We start from the raw sequence: 17,350 nt of genomic DNA on the forward strand, positions 1-17,350 counted from the left end.
TGATCTACATGACCATTATTGGGCCAAACTTGAGCTATGCTCTTAGACTTGTGAGTTAGTTTATGTAGGCCCCTAGGAAGCCGCATGTGAGATCCCTGTTCCCATCGCGCAACGGATTCGAGGTACTAGCAGCGGAAGTAGCACATCTAGCGCGGGCAGGGTCCCACACTCGGGGCCTCGTCCACACGGATATCTGGACAAGAGACTAATCCGTTGGTTTTTCCAAAACCAAACCTGGAAAAACTCCCCTTACCCGGAAAGCACGGGCGATTCCACCAGGATAACTTTTTACTCTAACATAGTCAAGATCATTACTGATCACGCTGATCCGACTGCACCTATAAATATACTCGTTCGGATCAAGGAAGAAACTTGCACTTGGATCATTGGGATCAACGCTTTTTTCCCCATCAAGAGGCGAAGCCGTTGATTCCTATCCATAGAACAATTACTATCCGGGATTTACTTTATCTATCGTAATAACAAAAATTGAGTCTCGATTTACGGATCCATCAGTCCAGCCTAACCCCATCCAGTCCCATGGGTTAGCCAACCGCCCAACCACTGTAGTGATGGGATCCAAATTAGAATTTGATTTTTGTCCCGGGTACCAGGGAAAAGAGTTCCCAGGCCCCCTAGTAGCCGGATGTTCATGCAAAAATAAAACTAGTCACACCACTTACACACCCAATATGAAATTGCCTTTTTCACAGATTCAACCAGTTTTAAAACAATCCTTTAATGAAACCATAGTATCACTGATCACAATCTTCCAGATTATCCGGTTGATTCTTAATTTTCCATCATTCCTTCATCAGAGTATCTATGGCATCATTGGAAACCAGAACGCTCACCACCTGTCCACTCAGGGGCCTTTTCAATAGTTTCTAGTCCATAATACTCGGCAATATAATCACTTATAAAAATCAAGATGGACTTTCGTTGAAGATCAGCAAGATAAACCAATAGATCCATATAAAGAGCCATGGACTCATCCATTGAAGACCAGCAAGGTCAATCAACCAGATCCATGCCCGGTTTCAGAAAACAACTCTTACTTCTTGTTCCAATATCTTCCTCGACACACGTGTGGGTATCCTAGGCGACCCAGAGCCCGAGCACCGTATGGTCAGCACCCTCTAGGATCCTTCGCAGGTGACCTAGCGCTTCACTCATAGACCTTCCTTGGTCCCTCACCCACCGTACCGGAAGCTCACCATTTTAATCGAACCGAGGCTGGTCAAGACCTCGGCCGACTTTACTACGCGAGACGTTCTCCATTGACTCTCCGTCATAGCAGTTACAACTTTATCAGTTAGGTCTCCACGACTTAATCACAAGACGGTCAAAATGCTTTCCCAGCATTCTTGACATAAAACAGCCATTTACAAACAGCATTTACAAACAGTTTACAAATACAGTTTCTATATTAACTCTCATTTTTCCACATTATCCCTCATCAATCCACATTACTTATTCCATATTCATTTATATGTGTACTCATCCCATCACATCATTTTCCATCTCATCACTTCAGATTCCTTCACATTACATATCATATTTTCACATCCACATCTACATGCACATTCATGCATCCTCATCCATACAACCACATCTACATGCACATTCACATCCATACATCCACATCTATATGCGTACTAACCAAGGCTAACTGATTTCTAGAATTTTTCAGATTCAGTTTGGTTGAATTTGGACTAGATTTGGACCTAGTTTGGTTACTTTTTTGATTCGGTTTGGTTCCTTTTTGATTTGGTTTGGTTCAAGAGAGAGGAGAGATAAAAATATCACATTATCTTTGAGTTTAAAACTCATTCAAGCATGTGAAATATGCACCTCCTTTAATGGACTCCCCTTCCTTACATATGTATCAAAATGGAATGATTATACCCAAAATATCTCATATTTTTAATATTGCTCATATTTTTTTAACTAATAAACCTTGTACATTTTCAACTCATCATCTTATGTGAGCATTTACTCAATTTTGGATACCCAAAATATCTCATATTTTTAATATTGCTCATAGTTTTTTACTAATAAACCTTGTACATTTTTAACTCTTTATCTTATGTGAGTATTGAAGGGACTCCCCTTCCTTACATATGTGTCAAAATGAAATCATTATATCCAAATATCTCATATTTTTAATATTGCTCATAGTTTTTTTTACTAATAAACCTTGTACATTTTCAACTCTTCATCTTATGTGAGCATTTACTCAATTTTGGGTATCTTCTTTTACAAAATTGGATTTATCTCCTTCCCACACATGGATTGATCCTATTGGCCCAGAGAAACCCTAATTGGACCATAATCTAAAGATTTCTGAAAATCTAGACCCTTAGACTAAGGTTCTTTATACCCATTTTCAATTAATTCCAATTGCACATTGGACAGTTCTTTTTGAATTTCTGTTTCAGGGAAACTTATTTTAATAAGATGAGATAATTTTCTATCCAAAAATATAAAAAATTTGAATATTCTCTCTCTAGAATATTTTCTCTCTCTAGGGTAAAACAGTTAGAAACAAGGTCTTTTATATTTTTGAAGAGGAAATTGATTACAGGGAAAGATACTGGACATGTTGAGAGGCTGGGGAGGAATCTCACATTCTCTCCCACTTGAAAAACGCGAGATGTCCTCATCTCGCAAACTGGGGATAATTTCGCAAGATGCACGACTATGAGACTAAGAGAAAATTTAATTTAGATTAACCACCAAGAAAAGTCTCAAAGAGAACAAGACTCAAGACAAGAACAAAGGTTTCAACTTTATTCACTCTTGGAACATATACAGCAAAGATAGAAGGACTTTTTACAGTTCCATAAGCCCGTCCATCATATGGTCACAAAAGCAGCACTCACAAGCTGCACACGTATAAGGTAACTCATCTATGGGAATAATTCGGCCGGTTATTGCAGCACCTACCTCAGTGGTATGAGGTGATCTAACAAAAGGACCTCTAAGAGGCAAGCCAAAAACGAGATAAAGGCATATCTTCTGGTGAGGAAGAAAGCACGCTAGTAAGAAGACCCGCTCAGAAAATCCACCATGCCTTGATCTCATCACGCAGTAGTATCGGGGACCCAAACCCAAGGCTTCAATAACCATAGCCAAGCGGACATTGTTACGGAAGTGCTGTCGCCCCCACGGTGTTACCCTAGTTATATCTCGACAGGTCCGCCATTTGGTCTGAGCTACAGAAGTTCCCAAGTGAGGGAAAAGTGAGCGCTCATACAGTTCTATAAAATCCTTCTTCACAGACTCGCTTGCGTCTTGAAGGTGAGAAATCATCATGGATAAAACCAATTCCTGCTGCCAAGCCATGAAGGAGATTAAGAAAGAAAGGGGATCGATGGAAGTAAGATTACTGTGAGTGACAAGTAAGAGTTATGACTTATATAAAGGAAGGAGCTAGCGTAACCTAGAAGCCAACAGTATCTTGCCACTGAAGTTTTACTGTCTTTCCATGATTTGGGTTTGGCACATATTTCTATAGAAGGCTTACATAAAATACATTATGAACTTTGAGATGAGGAGGTAAAAGAAGCTCGTAGGCTAAGTCACTTACTTTCTTTGAATTCACATAAGGCTCACAATAACTGGGGGATAACTTCTTATACTCCCCAAGAGAAAAAGAACTTCTTTTGGGCCGTACTCGAATGAAGACCAAAACCTTGGTATTCAAAACACCGATTTTCACTTTTGAACTCATTGTTCTGAATCCTTAAAACAGGTGGGACTCCTGAGAAGTATTCTCGGGAAAGGGTCTTCCTTTTTTTTAAACACAATTTTTCTTTTATTTTAGAGAGGAAATAATTATAAGATCAGAAAGGGAGATTCTTACTCCTGTATACCTCGAAGGCTGGGGAGGAATCTTACATACTGTGAGATCCCTCTTCCCACCGCGCAACAGATTCGGGGTACTAGCAGCGGAAGTAGCACATCTAGCGCGGGCAGGGTCCCACACTCGGGGCCTCGTCCACGGATCTTCGGACAAGAGACTAATCCGTCGGTTTTTCCAAAACCGAACCCAGAAAAACTCCCCTCACTCGGAAAGCACGGGCGATTCCACCAGGATAACGTTTTACTCTAACGTAGTCAAGATCATTACTGATCACGCTGATCATAGTGCACCTATAAATATACTCGTTCGGATCAAGGAAGAAACTTGCACTTGGATCATTGGGATCAACGCCTTTTTCCCCATCAAGAGGCACAGCCGTTGATTCCTATCCATAGAACAATTACTATCCGGGATTTACTTTATCTATCGTAATAACAAAAATTGAGTCTCGACCAGAACGCTCACCACCTATCCACTCAGGGGCCTTTTCAATAGTTCCTAGCCCATAATACTCGGCAATATAATCACTTATAAAAATCAAGATGGACTTTCGTTGAAGATCAGCAAGATAAACCAATAGATCCATATAAAGAGCCATGGACTCATCCATTGAAGACCAGCAAGGTCAATCAACCAGATCCATGCCCGGTTTCAGAAAACAACTCTTACTCCTTGTTCCAATATCTTCCTCGACACACGTGTGGGTTTCCTAGGCGACCCAGAGCCCGAGCACCGTATGGTCAGCACCCTCTAGGATCCTTCGCAGGTGACCTAGCGCTTCACTCATAGGCCGCTTCCTTGGTCCCTCATCCACCGTACCGGAAGCTCACCATTTTAATCGAACCGAGGCTGGTCAAGACCTCGGCCGACTTTGCTACGCGAGACGTTCTCCATTGACTCTCCGTCATAGGAGTTACAACTTTATCAGTTAGGTCTCCACGACTTAATCACAAGACGGTCAAAATGCTTCCCCAACATTCTTGACATAAAACAGCCATTTACAAACAGCATTTACAAACAGTTTACAAATACAGTTTCTATATTAACTCTCATTTTTTCACATTATCCCTCATCAATCCACATTACTTATTCCATATTCCATTTATATGTGTACTCATCCCATCACATTATTTTCCATCTCATCACTTCAGATTCCTTCACATCACATATCATATTTTCACATCCACATCTACATGCACATTCATGCATCCTCATCCATACAACCACATCTACATGCACATTCACATCCATACATCCACATCTATATGCGTACATTCACATCTACATGCATACATCCACATCCACATTCATACATCTACATCTACATGCATACATCCACATCTCCATGCATACATCCACCTCCACATTCACATTCACATCTCCACATCTATATATCTACATCTACATGCATACATCCACATCTCCATGCATACATCTACATCTACATGCATACATCCACCGCCACATTCACATCCACATCTACATCTACATGCATACATCCACATCTCCATGCATACATCCACATCCACATTCACATTCACATCCATACATCTACATCTACATGCATACATCCACATCTCCATGCATACATCCACATCCACATTCACATTCACATCCATACATCTACATCTACATGCATACATCCACCTCCACATTCACATCCACATTTATACATCTACATCTACATGCATACACATCCACATTTACATTCACATCCAAATTCACATCCATACATCTACATCTACATACATACATCCACCTCCACATTCACATCCACATCTATACATCTACATCTACATGCATACATCCACCTCCACATTTACATCCACATCTATACATCTACATGTACATGCATACATCCACATCTCCATGCATACATCCACATCCACATTCACGTTCACATCCATACATCTACATCTACATGCATACATCCACATCCACATTCACATCCACATCTATACATCTACATTCCCATTCACATCCATACATCTACATCTACATGTATACATCCATCCCCACATTCACATCCACATCTATACATCTACATCTACATGCATACATCCACCTCCACATTCACATCCACATCTTTACATCTACATCTACATGCATACATCCACATCTCCATCATGCATACATCCACATCCACATTCACATTCACATCCATACATCTACATCTACATGCATACATCCACCTCCACATTCACATCCACACCTATACATCTACATCTACATGCATACATCCACATCTCCATGATTACAATAAAATTCTTTTAATTAATCTAGGATGATAATTCCTAGAATATGGTAGGAAGTCCTCTTTTCATGCTTTGAATGAAATTATTTTATGTGTAATTTTTATAAAAATTTTACCATAGCTCCACTGCTATGACTGATAAATCTCAATTATCTTAAAAGATAAAGCTTATCATTAAGGGAATGATTAGAATGATCCCTAATTGGATCATTAACCTGATTGAATCATCAACATTCATGAAATACATAAACTAAAAGCATAGGGAAAGCCATTAATTTGGTCTTAAGCATAGATTAATCTTGGATTAAGAAAAAGCTTTATGAAAAGCTTCATTTGGATTGATAATAGGTCATGAGTATGACCATTTCTTTAGTAAGAGAGAGATATTACATAAAAACCATTAGAATTAAGCATAAATATAAATTTATGTAATTCTTTTCTATCATTCATCAATTGCTTCAATAGCATTCAAAAACCATTCCAATTAAGCTTCTCAAGCTTGAGAGGGGTTGAGAAGAGAGAAACATTGAGAATCTTCCTCATCGAGTCAAATCCGATTTTTGATTCATCTGATTCCGGGGTTCTTTAGATAGGTCGGCTCCCCACAGAATCAAAATTCACCACTTACTTTACAAATTGCTTGATTCTTTGTTCACGGTAGAGGCCCCCAACCAATCAATTGGTTTAGTATGTTGATGGAGCCACCAATGGGGATTGAAGAAAGAGGGAAGCTCCAATTTCTTACAAATTGGAGAGAATTTTAGAGAATAGTAAATATTAGCATTATTTCAGCATAGTTCTAGAATAGTAAAATTCTCCTCCTCTTTTTCAAAGGACTCATGTTCTATTTATAGGAGAGGGAGGCTCTAACCAAGGCTAACTGATTTCTAGAAATGAAATCATTATACTCAAATATCTCATATTTTTAATATTGCTCATAGTTTTTTTTACTAATAAACCTTGTACATTTTCAACTCTTCATCTTATGTGAGCATTTACTCAATTTTGGGTATCTTCTTTTACAAAATTGGATTTATCTCCTTCCCACACATGGATTGATCCTATTGGCCCACAGGAACCTTAATTGGACCATAATCCAAAGATTTCTGAAAATCTAGACCCTTAGACTAAGGTTCTTTATACCCATTTCCAATTAATTTCAATTGCACATTGGAAAGTTCTTTTTGAATTTCTGTTTCAGGGAAACTTATTTTAATAAGATGAGATAATTTTCTATGCAAAAATATAAAAAATCTGAATATTCTCTCTCTAGGTTAAAACAGTTAGAAACCAGGTCTTTTATATTTCTGAAGAGGAAATTGATTACAAGGGAAGATGCTGGACATTTTGAGAGGCCGGGGAGGAATCTTACATTCTCTCCCACTTGAAAAACGCGAGATGTCCTCATCTCGCAAACTGGGGGTAATTTCGCAAGATGCACGACTATGAGACTAAGAGAAAATTTAATTTAGATTAACCACCAAGAAAAGTCTCAAAGAGAACAAGACTCAAGACAAGAACAAAGGTTTCAACTTTATTCACTCTTGGAACATATACAGCAAAGATAGAAGGACTTTTTACAGTTCCATAAGCCCGTCCATCATATGGTCACAAAAGCAGCACTCACAAGCTGCACACGTATAAGGTAACTCATCTATGGGAATAATTCGGCTGGTTATTGCAGCACCTACCTCAGTGGTATGAGGTGATCTAACAAAAGGACCTCTAAGAGGCAAGCCGAAAATGGGATAAAGGCATATCTTCTGGTGAGGAAGAAAGCACGCTAGTAAGAAGACACGCTCAGAAAATCCACCATGCCTTGATCTCATCACGCAGTAGTATCGGGGACCTAAACCCAAGGCTTCAATAACCATAGCCAAGCGGACATTGTTACGGAAGTGCTGTCGCCCCCACGGTGTTACCCTAGTTATATCTCGACAGGTCCGCCATTTGGTCTGAGCTACAGAAGTTCCCAAGTGAGGAAAAAGTGAGCGCTCATACAGTTCTATAAAATCCTTCTTCACAGACTCGCTTGCGTCTTGAAGGTGAGAAATCATCATGGATTAAACCAATTCCTGCTTCCAAGCCATGAAGGAGATTAAGAAAGAAAGGGGATCGATGGAAGTAAGATTACTGTGAGCGACAAGTAAAAGTTATGACTTATATAAAGGAAGGAGCTAGCGTAACCTAGAAGCCAACGGTATCTTGCCACTGAAGTTTTACCGTCTTTCCATGATTTGGGTTTGGCACATATTTCTATAGAAGGCTTACATGAAATACATTATGAACTTTGAGATGAGGAGGTAAAAGAAGCTCGTAGGCTAAGTAACTTACTTTCTTTGAATTCAGATAAGGCTCACAATAACTGGGGGATAACTTCTTATACTTCCCAAGAGATAAAGAACTTCTTTTGGGCCGTACTCGAATGAAGACCAAAACCTTGGTATTCACAACACCGATTTTCACTTTTGAACTCATTGTTCTGAATCCTTAAAACAGGTGGGACTCCTGAGAAGTATTCTAGGGAAAGGGTCTTCCTTTTTTTTAAACACAATTTTTCTTTTATTTTAGAGAGGGAATAATTATAAGATCAGAAAGGGAGATTCTTACTCCTGTATACCTCGAAGGCTGTTGGGGAGGAATCTTACATTCTACCCCACTTAAAAAAGTGCGAGATATCCTCATCTCGCAAGGTAGAGGACAACTCTTTTTCTTAAGATCCAATTTTATTCTGGGGTTCCTTATATTCTGGTCAACCCAACAGAATACTGGGATAAATATCCCTTATATAGAACTCATCATTAAATAAACAATTCATTCAGATCATATCATTCATATCTTTAACATGATAATGGTCCTTTAGACCAAAAAATTTCCTTCTGAACATTCCTCCACGGGAATTTCAGTCAAGCAAGTTCTCAATTTGTCATCCCTTAACTTGATCTACCGTGTCAAGTGTTAATAGTAGCAATTTGACAGCACAATCCACTAATCTCATAGTGATTTGCTGAAATCATTATCATCATTCTAGTTATGAGTATCATCACAGGGACTCGTCCCATTCATCCTCATTGTGGTTTTGCTCAGGTTATTATATTTCAACTAAATTTCAAAAATCATCATTTTTCAATCAGAATCCAAATCAATTCATCAATTCTCAAACAGAATTAAAAATCATATCAACCACATTCGAAATCATCATCTGGATAGCATTAACGCTTATAATTTCAAGTCTTAGATTTACTCGTATATACTGTCAGTAAAGAGCTGCAGTTATACTCTCGGTATATACGGGTAGTCACGGCCCTTAGAATTATAAGGTAAATACCATCATGTCTAGGCCTCAAGCAAGTCAGGGATTCTATATAATTGCGGTACTTCCATCTCTGAAGACCCAATTACCAAATTACGAATTTCAGTTTGAATATCAAATTGTATGACTTATATCACACAATTACAACCTTTTTGTGTTTCTTGATAAATTTTTGACATATTTGTCTTCTCAGTTGATCTTTATTAGCCGAATGGCTCTGATACCAACTGTGAGATCCCTGTTCCCACCGCGCAACGGATTCGGGGTACTAGCAGCGGAAGTAGCACATCTAGCGCGGGCAGGGTCCCACACTCGGGGCCTCGTCCCCACGGATATCCGGACAAGAGACTAATCCGTCGGTTTTTCCAAAATCGAACCCGAAAAAACTCCCCTTACCCGGAAAGCACGGGCAATTCCACCAGGATAACTTTTTACTCTAACGTAGTCAAGATCATTACTGATCACGCTGATCCGAGTAGTGCACCTATAAATATACTCGTTTGGATCAAGGAAGAAACTTGCACTTGGATCATTGGGATCAACACTTTTTTCCCCATCAAGAGACACAACCGTTGATTCCTATCCATAGAACAATTACTATTCGGGATTTACTTTATCTATCGTAATAACAAAAATTGAGTCTCGATTTACGGATCCATCAGTCCAGCCTAACCCCATCCAGTCCCATGGGTTAGCCAACCGCCCAACCACCACTGTAGTGATGGGATCCAAATTAGAATTTGATTTTTGTCCCGGGTACCAGGGAAAAGAGTTCCCAGGCCCCCTAGCCGGATGTTCATGCAAAAATAAAACTAGTCACACCACTTACACACCCAATATGAAATTGCCTTTTTCACAGATTCAACCAGTTTTAAAACAATCCTTTAATGAAACCATAGTATCACTGATCACAATCTTCCAGATTATCCGGTTGATTCTTAATTTTCCATCATTCCTTCATCAGAGTATCTATGGCATCATTGTTGGAAACCAGAACGCTCACCACCTGTCCACTCCGGGGCCTTTTCAATAGTTCCTAGCCCATAATACTCGGCAATATAATCACTTATAAAAATCAAGATGGACTCTCGTTGAAGATCAGCAAGATCAACCAACAGATCCATATAAAGAGCCATGGACTCATCCATTGAAGACCAGCAAGGTCAATCAACCAGATCCATGCCCGGTTTCAGAAAACAACTCTTACTCCTTGTTCCAATATCTTCCTTGACGCACGTGTGGGTATCCTAGGCGACCCAGAGCCCGAGCACCGTATGGTCAGCACCCTCTAGGATCCCGCAGGTGACCTAGCGCTTCACTCATAGGCCACTTCCTTGGTCCCTCATCCACCGTACCGAAAGCTCACCATTTTAATCGAACCGAGGCTGGTCAAGACCTCGGCCGACTTTGCTACGCGAGACGTCCTCCATTGACTCTCCGTCAGCAGTTACAACTTTATCAGTTAGGTCTCCACGACTTAATCACAAGATGGTCAAAATGCTTCCCCAATATTCTTGACATAAAATAGCCATTTACAAACAGCATTTACAAACTGTTTACAAATACAATTTCTATATTAACTCTCATTTTTTTACATTATCTCTCATCAATCCACATTACTTATTCCATATTCCATTTATATGTGTACTCATCCCATCACATCATTTTCCATCTCATCACTTCAGATTCCTTCACATCACATATCATATTTTCACATCCACATCTACATGCACATTCATGCATCCTCATCCATACAACCACATCTACATGCACATGCACATTCACATCCATACATCCACATCTACATTCATACATCTACATCTACATGCATACATCCACATCCACATTCATACATCTACATCTACATGCATACATCCACATCTCCATGCATACATCCACATCCACATCCACATTCACATTCACATCCATACATCTACATCTACATCTACATGCATACATCCACCTCCACATTCACATCCACATCTATACATCTACATGCATACATCCACATCTCCATGCATACATCCATATCCACATTCACATTCACATCCATGCATCTACATCTACATGCATACATCCACATCTCCATGCATACATCCACATCCACATTCACATTCACATCCATACACCTACATCTACATGCATACATCCACCTCCACATTCACATCCACATCTATACATCTACATCTGAATGCATACATCCACCTCCACATTCACATCCACATCTATACATCTACATCTACATGCATACATCCACATCTCCATGCATACATCCACATCCACATCCACATTCACATTCACATATATACATCTACATCTACATCTACATGCATACATCCACCTCCACATTCACATCCACATCTATACATCTACATTCCCATTCACATCCATACATCTACATCTACATGCATACATCCACCTCCACATTCACATCCACATCTATACATCTATGTCTACATGCATACATCCACCTCCACATTCACATCCACATCTATACATCTACGTCTACATGCATACATCCACCTCCACATTCACATCCACATCTATACATCCACATCTCCATGCATACATCCACATCCACATTCACATTCACATCCATACATCTACATCTACATGCATATATCCATCTCCACATTCACATCCACATCTATACATCCACATTCACCTCCACATCTATACATCTACATCTACATGCATACATCCACCTCCACATTCACATCCACATCTATACATCTACATCTACATGCATACATCCACATCTCCATGATTACAATAAAATTCTTTTAATTAATCTAGGATGATAATTCCTAGAATATGGTAGGAAGTCCTCTTTTCATGCTTTGAATGAAATTATTTTATGTGTAATTTTTATAAAAATTTTACCATAGCTTTGCTGTTATGACTGATAAATCTCAATTATCTTAAAAGATAAAGCTTATCATTAAGGGAATGATTAGAATGATCCCTAATTGGATCATTAACCCATAATGGATTGAATCATCCAACATTCATGAAATACATAAACTAAAAACATAGGAAAAGCCATTAATTTGGTCTTAAGCATAGATTAATCTTGGATTAAGGAAAAGCTTTATGAAAAGCTTCATTTGGATTGAGAATAGGTCATGAGTATGACCTATTCTTTGGATTGAGAATAGGTCATTTGGATTGAGAATAGGTCATGAGTATGACCATTTCTTTAGTGAGAGAGAGATATTACATAAAAACCATTAGAATTAAGCATAAATGTAAATTTATGTAATTCTTTTCTATCATTCATCAATTACTTCAATAGCATTCAAAAACCATTCCAATTAAGCTTCTCAAGCTTGAGAGGGGTTGAGAAGAGAGAAACATTGAGAAATTATAGAAAAGATCAAAATTCACCACTTACTTTACGAATTGCTTGATTCTTTGTTCACGGTAGAGGCCCCCAACCAATCAATTGGTTTAGTATGTTGATGGAGCCACCAATGGGGATTGAAGAAAGAGGGAAGCTCCAATTTCTTACAAATTGGAGAGAATGTTAGAGAATAGTAAATATTAGCATTATTTCAGCATAGTTCTAGAATAGTAAAATTCTCCTCCTCTTTTTCAAAGGACTCATGTTCTATTTATAGGAGAGGGAGGCTCTAACCAAGGCTAACTGATTTCTAGAATTTTCCAGATTCAGTTTGGTTGAATTTGGACTAGATTTGGACCTAGTTTGGTTACTTTTTTGATTTGGTTTGGTTCAAGAGAGAGGAGAGATAAAAATATCACATTATCTTTGAGTTTAAAACTCATTCAAGCATGTGAAATATGCACCTTCTTTAATGGACTCCCCTTCCTTACATATGTGTCAAAATGGAATGATTATACCCAAAATATCTCATATTTTTAATATTGCTCATGGTTTTTTTTTTACTAATAAACCTTGTACATTTTCAACTCTTCATCTTATGTGAGCATTTACTCAATTTTGGATACCCAAAATATCTCATATTTTTAATATTGCTCATAGTTTTTTACTAATAAACCTGTACATTTTCAACTCTTCATCTTATGTGAGTATTGAAGGGACTTCCCTTCCTTACATATGTGTCAAAATGAAATCATTATACCCAAATATCTCATATTTTTAATATTGCTCATAGTTTTTTTTACTAATAAACCTTGTACATTTTCAACTCTTCATCTTATGTGAGCATTTACTCAATTTTGGGTATCTTCTTTTACAAAATTGGATTTATCTCCTTCCCACACATGGATTGATCCTATTGGCCCACAGGAACCTTAATTCGACCATAATCCAAAGATTTCTGAAAATCTAGACCCTTAGACTAAGGTTCTTTATACCCATTTCCAATTAATTCCAATTGCACATTAGAAAGTTCTTTTTGAATTTCTGTTTCAGGGGAACTTATTTTAATAAGATGAGATAATTTTCTATCCAAAAATATTAAAAATTTGAATATTCTCTCTCTAGAATATTTTCTCTCTCTAGGTTAAAACAGTTAGAAACAAGGTCTTTTATATTTCTGAAGAGGAAATTGATTACAGGGGAAGATGCTGGACATTTTGAGAGGCTGGAGAGGAATCTTACATTCTCTCCCACTTGAAAAACGCGAGATATCGTCATCTCGCAAACTGGGGATAATTTCGCAAGATTCCAATTTCTTACAAATTGGAGAGAATTTTAGAGAATAGTAAATATTAGCATTATTTCAGCATAGTTCTAGAATAGTAAAATTCTCCTCCTTTTTTTCAAAGGACTCATGTTCTATTTATAGGGAGAGGGAGGCTCTAACCAAGGCTAACTGATTTCTAGAATTTTCCAGATTCAGTTTGGTTGAATTTGGACTAGATTTGGACCTAGTTTGGTTACTTTTTTTGATTCGGTTTGGTTCCTTTTTGATTTGGTTTGGTTCAAGAGAGAGGAGAGATAAAAATATCACATTATCTTTGAGTTTAAAACTCATTCAAGCATGTGAAATATGCACCTCCTTTAATGGACTCCCCTTCCTTACATATGTATCAAAATGGAATGATTATACCCAAAATATCTCATATTTTTAATATTGCTCATAGTTTTTTTACTAATAAACCTTGTACATTTTCAACTCTTCATCTTATGTGAGCATTTACTCAATTTTGGATACCCAAAATATCTCATATTTTTAATATTGCTCATAGTTTTTTACTAATAAACCTTGTACATTTTCAACTCTTTATCTTATGTGAGTATTGAAGGGACTCCCCTTCCTTACATATGTGTCAAAATGAAATCATTATATCCAAATATCTCATATTTTTAATATTGCTCATAGTTTTTTTTACTAATAAACCTTGTACATTTTCAACTCTTCATCTTATGTGAGCATTTACTCAATTTTGGGTATCTTCTTTTATAAAATTAGATTTATCTCCTTCCCACACATGGATTGATCCTATTGGCCCATAGGAACCTTAATTGGACCATAATCCAAAGATTTCTTAAAATCTAGACCCTTAGACTAAGGTTCTTTTACCCATTTCCAATTAATTCCAATTGCACATTGGAAAGTTCTTTTTGAATTTCTGTTTCAAGGGAACTTATTTTAATAAGATGAGATAATTTTCTATCCAAAAATATTAAAAATCTGAATATTATCTCTTTAGAATATTTTCTCTCTCTAGGTTAAAATAGTTAGAAACAAGGTCTTTTATATTTCTGAAGAGGAAATTGATTACATGGGAAGATGCTGGACATTTTGAGAGGCTGGGGAGGAATCTTACACCACAATTAGATATGACTAGACAAACTCTTAGGTACATAAAGTCCACATTTGATTATGGACTTTTCTATGAGGCTTGCATCGAGATATAGCTACATGGGTACATAGATGCTGATTAGGATAGTAGTGTCGCAAACAAGAGATCTACTTGTGGGCTTTACATTTTCTTTTGGAAGTGATGCTGTGAGTTGGAGTAGCAAGAAACAACTAACAATTTCTTTGTCGAGTATAGAGGTAAAGAGTACAGGGTGTTAGCAGCTTGTGAGGTAGCTTGGTTTCAGAAGCTACTCGATGATATCAGTGGGCCCCTGGATAGGGCCATTGCCATTTATTGTGATGACATAAGTAGCATACAGATGGCCAATAAATGCTAGGAAAAAGCACATTGAGGTACATTGTATGTTATAGTAGGAGATTATTTTTCCATATAGTATGTACTCTTATCTCTTTAGTTTTTAGTTGTAGAAGAGAAGAATGCATGTTTGCTTTTGCAAGGAACTCAAGCTCTCCCTCTCCCCTGCATTCTATTTAGTTAGGACACTATTTTAAAAGAAATTTTATGATTCTTGTCATTTATAAAGGCAAATCAATTTTTGTAATCTTGGATGGTGTGCTAGGTGCTGGTGTCAGCATAATCACCAAGGACTATTGTTAGGAGGCCTGGGAAGAAGACCATCACTAGTACACACTAGTGTCATGGTCAAGAATGGAAACATAGCTAGACCTTTGGGCAAACCTTCAGGATGCAAAAATCAATACTTTCAAGTTGAGCTTCCACCACTCATTTGTAGAGATATATTTTCAAAGAAGAGGGCCATACACTATGATCCTTGGAAGGCCTTACATTGATGAGAGATGTAAGGCTATTTCATGATTGGAAACCCAATCATATTTATATACACAAGGGTGTGACGAGTCCTTGTAAATAGAGAAGAAATGGGACGAATCAAAGATAATATTAGGCAGTTTGGGAAATTCCCAATTCCCACTTTTCAAAGATTCATAAATGGGGAGTATGGTGAACCCTATTAATCCTTTAGTGAAACTTGCTTTTGCCTACTAGAGTTGTTTCCTAGGAAGGCCATGTAACTATGTGTCTAGCCTTGGTTGACATCGGGGCCATAAAACCTCATGAGACATGGACCTCATTAGGCTAACCTTGGTTAACACCGGGGCCATACATAACATCATACCTTGAGATACATAGACCTTAGTAGACCACCCTCCCCTAACACCATCTGTAACTATCCTCACAGCCCATGGTTGCTAATCTATAAAAAAATTTGTTTTTGATGCAAAGTTCTACATTGGAACTAAACCTAAGTCAAGTTGTACGTGACCCTCTCAGGTACAATGGAACATCATCCTTAGAAGGGATGGATTGCAGCCACATATTATGGAAAAAGTGAACCTCTAAACTTGAGCTTTCCCTTGGGATCATTATCATATTTTTGGTGGTGAGGTCTCTCAACAACACTTGCACTTCCATCTCTGTTTCTCCCTACATCTAGATGTACTTTATGATTACTAGTATTCAGCTCAAACCCTCCTACCTTGAGTGCGAAGATTTCCTCATCCCTCAAGAATGTCCCCTTATTAATAGGCCACTCTTGTGGTCCCTTTGGAGGAGTACACTCAGCAATGTTGGAAGGAGTCCATGTATGATCAACATTATCACCACAAAACCAAATCATTTGTTGACGTATGCCTGTAGATGTATTGACTCCCAAAGAAGCAAGGTGTAGGCACACTTGTTTTCCTGACCTTCCCTTAATGTCAATGAGGTTGTTGCATTTGACCCCTTTATCCTCTAGGTGTCCTTGACACTTCACTTCACTACCGACATTAGTTCTTCGGATAGTCCATGTTGTTTTATGGATATTTGCTTCTCCATGGTGGTGTGATTCACTCTTGATAGCTCCGCTTTGTTTCTTTGTTGATCTTGGCACATTCACATATTGGTATTCTAGGCGATGAAAGTCGTTATGTATGCTTCCTTGAAAGGAGTGGAGCCTCTTCCTTCTTATAGTTTTCCTCATTTATAAGGTCAATGAACTTAGTCGACATAGAGCTATAACCTATAGATCTTCTTGCCAACCTATCAAGGCTTGGATCACTTCCCAAGTGAAAGCCCTTCATATATTGCATGTACCGTGAAC

This window comes from Cibotium barometz, chromosome 8, assembly GCF_041138505.1.
Source record: "Cibotium barometz isolate CiBa-2024 chromosome 8, ASM4113850v1, whole genome shotgun sequence".
Classification (NCBI taxonomy): domain Eukaryota; kingdom Viridiplantae; phylum Streptophyta; class Polypodiopsida; order Cyatheales; family Cibotiaceae; genus Cibotium; species Cibotium barometz.